The sequence below is a fragment of the Lepisosteus platostomus genome, chromosome 18, assembly GCF_059453375.1.
Source record: "Lepisosteus platostomus isolate fLepPlt1 chromosome 18, fLepPlt1.hap1, whole genome shotgun sequence".
Lineage (NCBI taxonomy): Eukaryota > Metazoa > Chordata > Actinopteri > Semionotiformes > Lepisosteidae > Lepisosteus > Lepisosteus platostomus.
In genome coordinates, this window is record NC_142628.1 from 13412067 (window position 1) to 13425490 (window position 13424).

Below are 13424 nucleotides of genomic sequence, written 5' to 3' on the forward strand. Positions count from 1 at the left end.
CACCGGGCGTTTTTGTTGCCTTGTTCTGAGCTGCACACAACTATTGCAATATGGCGCTGCGCATACCTAGAAATTGTCTATTTTTTATGTTAAATTTTTGCAAAGGTTTTACAAGTTATTGTGTATATTTTCCTTTCACTGGGCTTTGAAATGCGCTCATCAATGCCGATTCTTTCTAACCCTGAAATATAAAAATAGCTTTCCAGTTCCCCTTTAATTAGAACATCGAAACATGATCCACTCCCCCGGGTGACTTATAGCATTAAAATTAGGAAGAACAATTTGATTTCTATTGAAAAGGCCCAGCTAGTAACATTAACAGAATTTTCTTTTGCCCTTCAAGTATATGCAGTGCCACAGAGATTTCACATTCTAGTCAAAAAAAAAAAATCCTACTAGGTGCTACAGAAATGTTGGTAATGAGGACACACAAAAGTCAATTTGACTCCTGCAGCATCAAGCCACAACAGGCACACCAGCAGTGTTCAGACACCCCTTTATTTAATCCTGCTAAAGGGGTTTTCCGAGTGCAGTCGTCTACCTCAGTAAATCAGACACGGTTAACTCCCCATCCAGCGTGCCACACACAAAAACACTCTCTGCTGGCCGCAGGGTCTCACAAGACTTGCCCAGGCGCGGCCCAGAACGACGGACATAGCGCCTCTTCATCAAGACCTCCATGGAAAACCAGGTCACTGTGGCAGGCGGCACTGGTGGGCCAGTAGGTGGCGCTCTTCTCACGGCTGCATTATTCCTTAACTCAATCGGTGCAGCCTCTGCTGGCTTCTCCACCCGTTCTGCCGAGCAGGGAGCTGCTGATAGTCGGTGGTGCCGCCCAGGTGGGGCTGTGTTTCAGTGTTGGAGGACGTGGGTGCCGCTCTGTCTGTGTGAAGCGCTCTGGGATGTATGTTGCTACAGAAATGCCATTATGTACTATAACTAAGACATGCAGAAGAGTGATTACTGCATGACACCAACGCAGAAATGGCTCTCCTTCACACACAAGACACATGCATGTACACAAGCATTCACGAACACAGCACAGCACTTTCACTGCTGCAGAAATCAGGTTTCTCTTACCTTCTGTTCACTTGTCACGGGAACAAACTCGAGACTTTGTTTTTAGCGTTATCCTGAACAGGGAACAAAAAAAAAACACACAAAAGATGGGATTAAAAAAAGAAATTGAGCGCAGCGGAGTGAAAGTGATTCTGACACCTGCAGCAGCTGCTGTAGGGCTCAATTAGCGGCACATGACAAAGCTGTAAGGACGGGAGCTCGTGATGAGTGAGGGCCCGCTACGCAACCAGGCGGCGCCAAAACGCTCTTGTGGCGGGGATCACGGCGGGCAGTCACACGAGCTTCCGACGGCACGACGCAATCGCACCCCTAAAGGACGGGCGGAGAGGAGAGCCGATACCCCGCGCCCTGCACGCCTCGAAACTTTCCCCCCCACGAAGATGGCGGCCGAGAGCCAACGCCCACTTCTTCGCCCTCGGCATCGTCAACCACCCCCCCCCTCCACACACCGGCCACTGCAACACACCTCACACGCACACGAACGCCGCGTCCCTTTGTGGATATCGCCACCCCACCGGCCGCCAACAAAGCAAGCGACTTCGACGCTCCCCTGCTGATCGCTCCTCGCGCGGTCTTTATCCGCGGCCTTCGGAACTGGGGCTGCTGGGGAACTCCCAGTTTAGAAACCGCTGCCCAATGGAACGTTATGCAGGAGCCCAGGAAAACTTGCGGGTCCCGCTTACCCGCGCAAAAATGAACGTTTACCACTACAAAAAAACGGAAGCAGGGCACCTCGCTTAAGTCTCGGCATCATCACACTGTGAAACGCCAACAACAACAACAACGAGCTACTTCTCCCTCCATCCCCACGACAGCAGACCCCAGGGCTGGAGAATAATCACGTGTGTTAACAAGAACCACCGCGATTTGCACTGGGTCTGGGAAATATCACAACTTCGTATACAACTCCCCCATTTTGCACCGAGGACGTACAATTCGACCCAAATACCCACCCCCTCCCTCCTCCAAATCATCTAGGGCCAGAGTATGCACAAAGAAAGTGAAAGAAGAACTTAATATCGCTACAGAAGCAAGAGACAGGAACGCGCAGGCCCAAGTTATAAACTCACACAGGAAATAAAGAAATGAAGCAATGCGAGTTTCCGCTTGTAGAGTTTGTCTACTGCCAATACCTCGGCTGTGCCCAACGATCCAAACGATCAAAGAAGATCGTGGTTTTGCAAATAATGTGAAAGGGCCCTCATTTTAGACAGGACAGCGACACTGGCGAAGGTTTCAGCACCTGGGCTGTGCTAGCCGACAAGCTAGGAGAGTTTAAGAGACGCATTTTAACCAAATATGGTCATCAACAAAGAAAGGGAAATGGCAGTTCTGAGGTTTTTCAAACAATGAATCAGAATACCCAAAAAAAAAACCCAGCGTGTATTAAACCCCATAACCACATTGCAGAAACTGATAAAAATAAGCACCAGCAAATCCAGGAGGAGGCTACAATCGCACTGCTCGGCTTGTGCAGGGGGCAAGACGTGGCTCAAGGTTACAGTAACTGAAAGGGCAGTCTGTGCTCTGCTCACAGTCAGGGCTGGCCAATCCCAGTCCTGGAGGGCCGATATGTCTGTGGGTTGCCATTTTAAATCAACTCTTAACCGCCAGTTTCTCTTTTTAAGTGGTTATAGGTTTAACCGGACTGATCTATAGATTCCTCAGAGCTGTACGGATGCTAATATTGCACTCAACAGCCCTGAAACATGAACAGCTGGACATGAACAACCGTAGCCTCGCTGCACCACAAAAAAAACTTTATACACATCCTTTCTGCTGGTTCTTCGCATTTCAGAATGATCCGAGCAGCAGGGCAGAGGCGAAGATCACCAGCAGAGAAAGCAACCCCGGGGCAAAGCAGCAAGCCTGCGTAATCGCACTTTCAGAGAGACGCAAAGCAGAAAACGATGACGGGAACTCATTTGAGTACACAGGGGCTGCAGGACACGCAGGAAGCCGGCATGCAAAGTTCAGGACTTTGATGAAAGCCAAACGGAGTTCGAGGATGCTTCCAAGAGTAAGGATGCACATCAAAAACGCCCATCAGGCCCAAGTTAAGATGCTCATAGACATTAAACTCCTGTGTTATTTCCACTGCTACGTCAGGCAATCTGTCACCACGCTTGATTTTTCTGCAAGTTCTCACTCTCGAGTGCCCTCATTGACCTACACCCACCTGTTTTCAGGAGCTGCATTATGCTTGGAGGGCCATGGAGAGCTGGAACCGAACCCAGCGGCCAGCTCTCTACACACTAGCATGGGGGGGACCGGAGGGCTGGGAGCACAAGCTAACTGCACCCCAGCCCAGAACCAGAACCAACCAGAGCACCTGGAGAACAAGCTAACTGCACCCCAGTCCAGAACTGGACCCACCTGAAGCACAAGCTAACTGCACCCCAGCCCAGAACCAGAACCAACCAGAGCACCTGGAGAACAAGCTAACTGTACCTCAGTCCAGAACCAGAACCAACCAGAGCACCTGGAGCACAAGCTAACTGCACCCCAGCCCAGAACCAGAACCAACCAGAGCACCTGGAGAACAAGCTAACTGCACCCCAGCCCAGAACCAGAACCAACCAGAGCACCTGGAGAACAAGCTAACTGTACCCCAGCCCAGAACCAGAACCAACCAGAGCACCTGGAGAACAAGCTAACTGTACCTCAGTCCAGAACCAGAACCAACCAGAGCACCTGGAGCACAAGCTAACTGCACCCCAGCCCAGAACCAGAACCAACCAGAGCACCTGGAGAACAAGCTAACTGCACCCCAGCCCAGAACCAGAACCAACCAGAGCACCTGGAGAACAAGCTAACTGTACCTCAGTCCAGAACCAGAACCAACCAGAGCACCTGGAGCACAAGCTAACTGCACCCCAGCCCAGAACCAGAACCAACCAGAGCACCTGGAGAACAAGCTAACTGCACCCCAGCCCAGAACCAGAACCAACCAGAGCACCTGGAGCACAAGCTAACTGCACCCCAGCCCAGAACCAGAACCAACCAGAGCACCTGGAGCACAAGCTAACTGCACCCCAGCCCAGAACCAGAACCAACCAGAGCACCTGGAGCACAAGCTAACTGCACCCCAGTCCAGAACCAGAACCAACCAGAGCACCTGGAGCACAAGCTAACTGCACCCCAGCCCAGAACCAGAACCAACCAGAGCACCTGGAGAACAAGCTAACTGCACCCCAGCCCAGAACCAGAACCAACCAGAGCACCTGGAGAACAAGCTAACTGTACCTCAGTCCAGAACCAGAACCAACCAGAGCACCTGGAGCACAAGCTAACTGCACCCCAGCCCAGAACCAGAACCAACCAGAGCACCTGGAGAACAAGCTAACTGCACCCCAGCCCAGAACCAGAACCAACCAGAGCACCTGGAGCACAAGCTAACTGCACCCCAGCCCAGAACCAGAACCAACCAGAGCACCTGGAGAACAAGCTAACTGCACCCCATCCCAGAACCAGAACCAACCAGAGCACCTGGAGCACAAGCTAACTGCACCCCAGCCCAGAACCAGAACCAACCAGAGCACCTGGAGAACAAGCTAACTGTACCTCAGTCCAGAACCAGAACCAACCAGAGCACCTGGAGCACAAGCTAACTGTACCCCAGCCCAGAACCAGAACCAACCAGAGCACCTGGAGAACAAGCTAACTGCACCCCAGCCCAGAACCAGAACCAACCAGAGCACCTGGAGAACAAGCTAACTGTACCCCAGTCCAGAACCAACCAGAGCACCTGGAGAACAAGCTAACTGTACCCCAGTCCAGAACCGGACCCAACCAGAGCACCTGGAGAACAAGCTAACTGTACCTCAGTCCAGAACCGGACCCAACCAGAGCACCTGGAGAACAAGCTAACTAGACCCCCAGTCCGGAACTGGACCCGAGAGCTACAAGGCTGTGGTACACCTGGTCACTCTTTGGGGTTGGGTTCTCATCACTTGTCCAAGGCTGCTTCATTCAGAAAGGGCTTTTTTCCCCAGCTGGAGCCCTCAGAGACTGACCAGAGCCTCCCAGCCAATAAGAGGACCTTCTCATCCCCCAGGTTATACTGCAAAAGCACTGGACACTCGTTTTACCCCACAGTTTGGCCTACAATAATGAGTGGCTCCCCTACGAACTTCAATTTGATTTTGTATTTTAACTGGAGCAGGGCGGGGGTGGGGTTCTTATTCAAGGGAGTTCCCCCCCCTCCAACAGGGCTCTTGCACCCAGAAAAGATGAGAACTGCTTTCAATATCTGGTGGCAGCTGAACCAGCATTTCTGGTTACTGTGCTCTCAAAACCCCCCTCAAGCACTCGCTTCCGCCACACGAGAAAACAGAACCGCGCTGCAGCAGAAACTACTTTCCCTTCTTGGTGAAGTCTCTCTCGATTGCGTCGCTCTGCTGTTGGCCAAGGAGCATGCAGAAGCCACCCTCCCCTCACCCTCCTCTCCGTCGAATTCACCACTGAAACTGAAATGTTTCAGTGAGATTAGAATTCTTTCCATATCCCTCCCTCCGAGTCCGACACTCATTCGTCCTGACAACGGCCAGCTGAGGAGTTACAGTGAAATAAATGATTCAAGAGCACAGGTGGACATTTAGTCAAGCAGACTCCAAAGCTCTGCAGTTGCTCCACTGTGACCATTGCCGGCCAGGATCAAGTGACTGGTAACACCTAGGAAACCCCAAACTACCCAAGGTAGAGATTTCTGACCCCGGGTAGTCAGCCTGTGTACTTGAGGATAAACGGAACTTACTCGCTGCCTGGTGCAAAGAGCAAGGCTCAGGGTTCGACTGCCTTCTCTCAGGCACCTCCTAACCACAGCCCCCGAAGGTAAAAGCTCCCCTTCGGCACATACCAAGGTCTTGAAACGGCCCGATTACGGCGTATTTAACAACAAAACAACAAGGACATTCTCTTACTCTCTCTTCCAAAGAGCACAAGCAAATATTGTTGAACACAGCAACGGTCTCTCAGCAGCACCTTTAAGAAGATGCTATCCCTTCAGATGAGACCTATAACCGAGGTCCTGACTCTCTGTGGTCAGGAAAAACCCCAGGGTGTATCTCGAAAAGTGTAGGGGTGTTATCCCGGCCTTCTGGACAGATTTCCCTTCAGCCTTTACCAGTCATGGCCTCCTAATAATCCCCATCTCTGAACTGGCTTCATCACTCTGCTCTCCTCCCCACTGAGAGCTGGTGTGTGTGAGTGGACTGGAGCATCATCCAGGTGGGGCTGCACACTGGTGGTGGAGGGGACCCCCATTACCTGTAAAGCACATTGAGTGGAGTGCGTAGAAAAGCGCTATATAAGTGTATGGAAATATTATTATTACCTTTTAAGATCAAGCTGGTGGCCATCTGTGGGCTGTCTGACCCTCTGAATAAAGGCAGCTGGGCTGGCGATGGGCACATTGAGGGACACACAAGGATAAAGCAAGGAACCATGGCCACATTCAGTGCAACTAAAATCGCCTCCTTAACCACAACCTCAGCTACGTTTCCATTTCTCCTAACGCTGGAAACCAAAATCGGGGGACTTTTACAAAATTTAACAAGAACCCAAGAACAGCTGCAACCGAGGTAAGGCTCATGATGCCTGTCTGGCTCGTCTGGTATTCAGCAGTTAATTGATTCAAGGCTCTCCAGCTGTTTCTTAAATGAACCCAGAGTATCGGCTTCGACAACATGGCTGGGTAACTTGTTCCAGACCCCCACAACCCTCTGTGTAAAGAGGTGCCTCCAGCCCTCGGTTTGTAAAACACGCTTCCAGTTCCCACTTGTGTCCTCCAGCTCGTGGAACACCCCTGCTCAACCTGAACAGCGAGAAGTCTTCATTTCAGCCTACCCATTGGTCAATTACCTGTAAAGCGCTTTGAGTGGAGTGTCCAGAAAAGCGCTATATAAGTGTAAGCAATTATTATTACCCCACCAACGACCCGCCTCGTTTATTCACTTTTACAGTTATTCAAGATGCTTCAGCGATGAGAGCTTGGTCCGCTGAGGAGAAAGAAAAAAAGGCTTCCGACTGAGACAAATGCATTAACCTTCCTGGGAAACGGGCAGGGATGGGTTAAAGAAGTAGGAAGCTCTCACAAGCACTTACACTGCAAACAGCCCCTGTGAATCACCTCAGTTATATAAGCCCATTTAAGGAGCGATAAGCCTTTTTAATTCATTGAAAAAAAGATCATGAGCGCAAGCAGGATTTTAAGCCAAGGCCTTCCACTTTGCACATATGGGGCGTTCTCATGCAAATTTGATGCGTTTCAAATCCGTCCGGCTCCTGGAGAAAAGGCCTGGTTATTGTGTGCCACAAAAGTAGAATCTGACCCATTTTTTAATTGCTGCCGACGTGAGCAGGAATTATTAAAACGTGGCACTTGCAAAATACAGACTCCAGCCTCCAACCCAGGGCACCGCTGTCGGATTTAAAACACGGGTGTGAGGCCTTTTAAAAACAAGCATTGATGCATGCACAAGAAAGACGTTTACACAGGCCTCGATGGGCGACATCAAGAATTAAAAGGATCTCAAAGCTGAAGATGTCCTTAGCCGCAATGCCAGTTCTGTGCTCAGCGTGCGCCAGCAGAGATCTGTTCCGGGCCGCCCGATCAGAACCAACTTCTTCCAGAACAGAAGGAGGCGTTTTAAGAACCGGGTCCGGCAATTCTCTCCCACAGGAGGACACAAGGAAACTGTGTAACGCCGTTACTGGGGAAACACTAACAAAGTATAAAATGGAGGTCAAAGGTTCCCCTAGATAACTCATTAAAAAAAGATGATGTAGTAGAAACGTTAGTGGGCGGACCCCTGACGCTAGAAGAAAAAAAAAAGATTTCATTACAGTGAAAGAGAAATCATTACGGACAACAGCAACGTAACTTCCAACACCTGTCTCAGAATGCAGCCCGAGTCAAGTTCCTGCTCATTCTTTACAACACCACCCTACAGGTGCCTGTCAGTTTGGTCCGCCAGGTTTAAATGCGAGAGATCTAGTTTCACGGTAGTCCTGGAAACAAAACTTGTGAACATGACACCACAGAAGTTTTCACTGGGCAACACACAAGCCAACAGTCAATTCTGACCCAACTGATAACCAGTCAAAGTTCATCTAATGCCTTAACAGGGGGAGAGCTAAGGTTCACCTGAGTGCATAAGGTACACAAGACTCTCTGGTCCTCACCTCTGATCTCGCAGTGCACCTAATATGTCAAAAGAAACACTCATGTCCTCAATCTTTACAAAACCTGCAAAATGTGCCTGATTGTTGCCCTCGGGTTCAAGGTTTGGACACTATTACTTCAGGAGCACCATGAGAAAAAGTACACATTTCCAGATAAGTCATTCCTAACTGTGAAGTATGAATCTACATGTTTTTCAAACCACTCCAAATGACGGCACTGACTTAAATGACATCAGTAGAACCGCAATTTGATTGTATTAATCAAAACCCACCGAAAGCCACCCAAGATGTTTCTCAAAGTTAATAAAATGAGCCGTTTTAGAATATGACGTCCTAATTAATATGCCAAGGCCAAAACATTGCTGTGTTTGTTAGACAAAAGAACACCATTACATAAGTGACATTCGGATAGCGTCGCTAAGGACTGTTTGTCTTTCCTAGGCTGGACAAATTCAAACCAGCAAGAGCTCTCCACAAACGTCCACTCTTCTGCGAAGCACAGAACTCAAAATGTACTCAAACTTAATTGTCCATTTCTGGAATTCCACCAAGAGATTAGGTGGAAGTCAAGGGATACTAAATTTAATTGCTTTTTTAAACCACAAATCTACCCAGAATTCCCTTTCTTAGCAGCCTGAACTCTGAAACAAAGTCCGTGTACAACTCATTAGGAACAAACGAAAATCACGGGAGTCCTTCGTGAAAGGGGCAATTGTGATCTGAAGCTGCAATATCAGGCTTGCCAAACAAACTTCTGATCACGCGACTGTTAAGAAGCCTCGATAAGTACTGCTTCCTCGAAAAGAACACAGGGCGCACGCGTGGGGCCACTCTGGACCGTCACTTGAGCACCACTGCTCGGCCAGCGAGAAACCCCACACGCGCTGCTCTCACTTCCCAGGGACGCCCACGAGCTTCCTTGCTTTCTGAGCCCCAGAGCACAGCTCCCAGGAACCCTTCTGGAGCACAGAAGAGCAAATGGCACTCGCAGAGGATATGCACATCACTGGGGCTGCCGGTTCTGTAGCCCTCAAGTGCCAGCGCTTTCTAAACCCACCTCTTCATTTCCTCACTGCTGTACCCAGTGCAGGGGGCGCCGGAGCCTATCCCAGCAAGCAGTGGGTGCAAGGCAGGGTACACCCTGGACAGGATGCCAGTTCATCGCAGACACACCTGGGCCAGACCTGCCAGAAACCAATTAACCTACCAGCACGTCTTTGGGCTGTGGTAGGAAACTAGAGCAGCTGGAGGAGACCCTTGCCAAGGCAGGGAGAACATGCAAACTCCACACAGACAGGACCCCTGGGATTGAGCCCAGGGAGTCAGCTCTGCATGGCAGCAACACTGCCCACTGCGGCACCATGCCGCCCTTTCTGCTAGAATTCAAACCCGGCACCACTGGTGGGAAAACGACTTTTCTGCTTTTCAGGGAGAAATGAAAGGACTCTACTGTAGCACTGCTGCGAGGTGATCATCATTCCATCCTACGAGATTCTGAACGAAGTGTGGAGGGGTTATAAAAACCACATTCCCACTCTGGGTTAACCCCACGGAAAAACCACACTCAGGACATCTGCAGCTGCCGCAACTGAGCGCAGACAGGGGTTTGAAGGTTTTACACCACAGAGGACAACTGTAACTGGTAATGACTAGCCTCAGTATCCTGCTTTCGAGAGCGCCCTCCGGAAGGGCAGAAACATGCACAATTGATGACAGCTGCTACATGTGGCTCTGCAGTACCTTGGCGAACTTTTACAGCTGGTCTTGTCCACGTGATGCTGGAGTCAATCAAAAAAAGAGACGAGCCTGTCTGAATGCCTTCTTATAGACTCTCCCACAGTATTTACATAACTGGTTTATCCCATCTCTGTGAATAAGACAAGAGCTTTTACAGAGAACTAAGACTGTGTCCAACAACACACCCAGAGTACAGTCATCTTCTCGAGCTGCGATAGGGTACTTTGCTCAGAGACTCCCTGGAAGCACACGTACAAAATATTGTTTCCAGGAAAAGATGGCAAGCCTCAGTTTGTCTTTGTCTTTACAGGCCTTGAGTTGTTCCTGGGGTTCAAGAACTGTTCGACACTGCACAAAGTGCTACCAGACCACATGTAGAGCTGCTTCTCATGAATAAAAAGAATGATAATCCTTCAACCAGCCACAGTTCCTATGGTTCCAATGTACTTCATATTACTCCTCTCTCAGACCAGTGCAAAAGCTCTGTCCATGCACTGTCTCACCCAGAAATATATTCTGGACAGGACACCAGTCCATCACAGGGTATACACACACAGACACACACCCCCTCTGGACAGGACACCAGTCCATCACAGGACAGTCACACATACACACACACTCAGTCCCCTGGACAGGACACCAGTCCATCACAGGACAGTCACACACACACCCTCTGGACAGGATACCAGTCCATCACAGGGTACACACACACACACACACCCCCTCTGGACAGGACACCAGTCCATCACAGGGTACACACACACCCCCTCTGGACAGGACACCAGTCCATCACAGGGTACACACACACCCCCTCTGGACAGGACACCAGTCCATCACAGGACAGTCACACACACACACACCCTCTGGACAGGATACCAGTCCATCACAGGGCACACACACACATACACACCCACCCTCTGGACAGGACACCAGTCCATCACAGGTGTGTGTGGTGTGCCCTCCGTGCGGAAGGCACCCCCAGACCTCCAAGTCAGGAATTATTTGGACAGACTCAGGGCATTAAATTAAAAACAGCCCCGTGCATTACAGCACCGCGCGCAGTAATCCAGAGGGCGTGTAATGCTTTGCAGGTGTCGGTACACAAACACGGGCACCGCAAGCAGGTAAAACCAGGCGCAGGGCAACCTCGTGACTCAGACGGGAACATCTGGTGCGCTGCCTTCTTCAATCGCTACTCCGGTGTGCAGGGCCCCCCCCAGGAGTCAAGGAATCAGGGGGATCCGCCGCGGAGAGAGGGCTGTCTACCTTGCACGTTTGCACGTCAGGTCTCCGCGCTAAGATGAAGAGCAGGGGGCAGGGGGCAGGGGCGCTTTGCAGAGCCCCACCTGACGAGCACCCTGCCCGAACACGCCGGCTGGGCTGCGCACTTCCGCGCGAGGGGACCCGGCGGGGCGGCGGCAGCAGATAAAGACAAGGACACGCGGGGCATCGGGAGCGCTCCCCCACGCAGGCTCAGCCGAACAGGAGGGGGGGAGCACCGCAAAAGGTTTCACTGGAAAACACATCCACACCCGCACGTACACACACAAAGAAATACAAACCACGGGGGCGTGCAGGCGCAAAAAGGTTGGCCTCTTGTACTAACAAGCCTGTGAACGTCCTCAAACCCAAGGCTGGCGCGTCCCCCGCGGTGACACGCGTGGCCGTGGACGAGCGCGGTCAGATCTACACGCAGCGCCACGCAAAAAAATCCATCTTTAGACGCACGGAGGCCGGCTTCCCGATGCCTGGGGGGGTGCTTACGGATGAGGGCAAACCAACCCTACCGCAGGGAAGTCAGACGCGGGGCTAACGCGGCGACGCGCCGAGCAGTCGTGCAGATGTGACACGGTCAAACCGCACGTTTCTGAGCTCCGAGATCTCACATCCACGAGGGTTTGCTGTTGACAAGGCCCGTTTGCAGTGACGAGAAAGTACAAGCTACCCCCCCACCCCGACTTACAAGACACGCTCATGTGATAACTTGGGTCTCCAAGACTGCATTTCGATACAACGTCCGACCACGGGGGGGGGTGGTGAAGGAACATATTCACGTCCCACACTCACGCCGTCCACTCACATTAACTGGAAGGTGGGGGGTGGGAAGGCAAGTTTGAAGCGAACATTTTTAACCCGACCCTGCATAGCTCAGTGTCTCTGTAAAAGGGGTACGGAAAAAAAAAACCACTTCCAATATTACATAATCCATTTCAACATCAAGTTAATCCAAGCTGACGTGCAGACGATTTGCATTTTGCATTACCTGTTTATATTATATTAAAAAAAAACAACAACCGTCCTGGTCGATCTCGACACCTCCAGCGCCGAGTTGCAACACGCTGGGAGAGCAGCCGCGAACACGGTTTTCGCCCCAAGGTGTTTTTCTAGCGTGCTAACGGCCAGGGACACCGTGTTGCCCGGGCCGAAACCGACGATGACAAGTCGTTACCACCGAGAGTAATGGGTCAGATGAAGACAGCTAGCTCGCCACACCAGTTTCAAAGATGGCTAGTTAGAAACGCGCTCCGCAAATCTCCCTTCCACGCCGCGAGTGTAGTTAGCCGTATATCAGAAACTAAGAAAGGGAATGACCCGCTATATGACCTGCCATTTTAAGATTAGGACAAAACGAAACCCCAGGCACTGTTGTGGTTATTACAGCTAACTTAGCTGATATTTTGCAATCCATAAAATCGCACATTCTCCTGTTTTTCTTTTTAAAAAGCACATACGTACCTCCCACACGACGATGCAGCGAGGATCCGGTTTTAAAGGTAACAAAATATCGGTCTCCTACAGGATTATTTGATTGAGTTTTATTGTTGTTATATAATTCTACTAAAAAAAAATTCCTTCTACGGCAAAACCCACCTTAGCCTATACTGTCCACCAAGCGGACTCTGCAAAATGGCTGCCTTTCCTGCATTTACCACCGCCCCTGAAGGAGGGGGGGAGCGGAGGTGGAGCCAAGTCCAAGATTTAACGAGATACGCGCTGCTCTTCGTGCGGTAGTAGCTGTCCATGCGCATTATTTCGTGCCCTTCGGTAATTTAAGGGCAACAGCGTGTCCCTGACAAGGTTTTCCCAAGATGTTTTTTCGTATGCCAATAATAACCAAACTACCTGACCCCCCCCTTTCCATGTGAGGATTTGGTACGAGCCATACATACCGGAGGGGAGGGGGGCGCGGGGGATTGATGGGGGGGGGGGAGTGGTGTTGGACTGTAACTTTTTACAAACTTTAGTTTCTGCCTCTTTCCTTCTGGTTGTTGTTGTTTTTTTTTTTATTCTTTTGATTTCTTGAAAGGTGAAACGTTGGTCGGGGGCGGTCTCGCCACGCTTTCGCCCGGTGTTGTTTTTTGTTTTATTGCGCGAGATGGTGCGGTCCACGGCGCGCGGCGCTGTTCCTGGAGCTGCGGGTT

The 13424-nt window shown here is 50.8% G+C and overlaps 1 protein-coding gene across 13 annotated transcripts in view; it reads right to left on the reverse strand.

Moving 5' to 3' along the window:
- celf1 (cugbp, Elav-like family member 1) overlaps nt 1-12915 on the reverse strand; it is a 57874-nt gene extending 44959 nt beyond the window's left edge. For 5 of the 13 annotated variants that reach the window (XM_088611484.1, XM_088611480.1, XM_088611479.1 and 2 more), the window contains exons 1-2: nt 12739-12915; nt 1081-1133 (exon numbers count right to left, since the gene is read on the reverse strand). The gene's annotated coding sequence lies outside the window, so the exon portion shown is untranslated. The remainder of the gene's footprint in view (nt 1-1080; nt 1134-12738) is intronic. The other 8 variants (XM_088611489.1, XM_088611482.1, XM_088611478.1 and 5 more) reach the window with 3 other exon arrangements.
- Between the last annotated feature and the right edge of the window lie 509 nt (nt 12916-13424).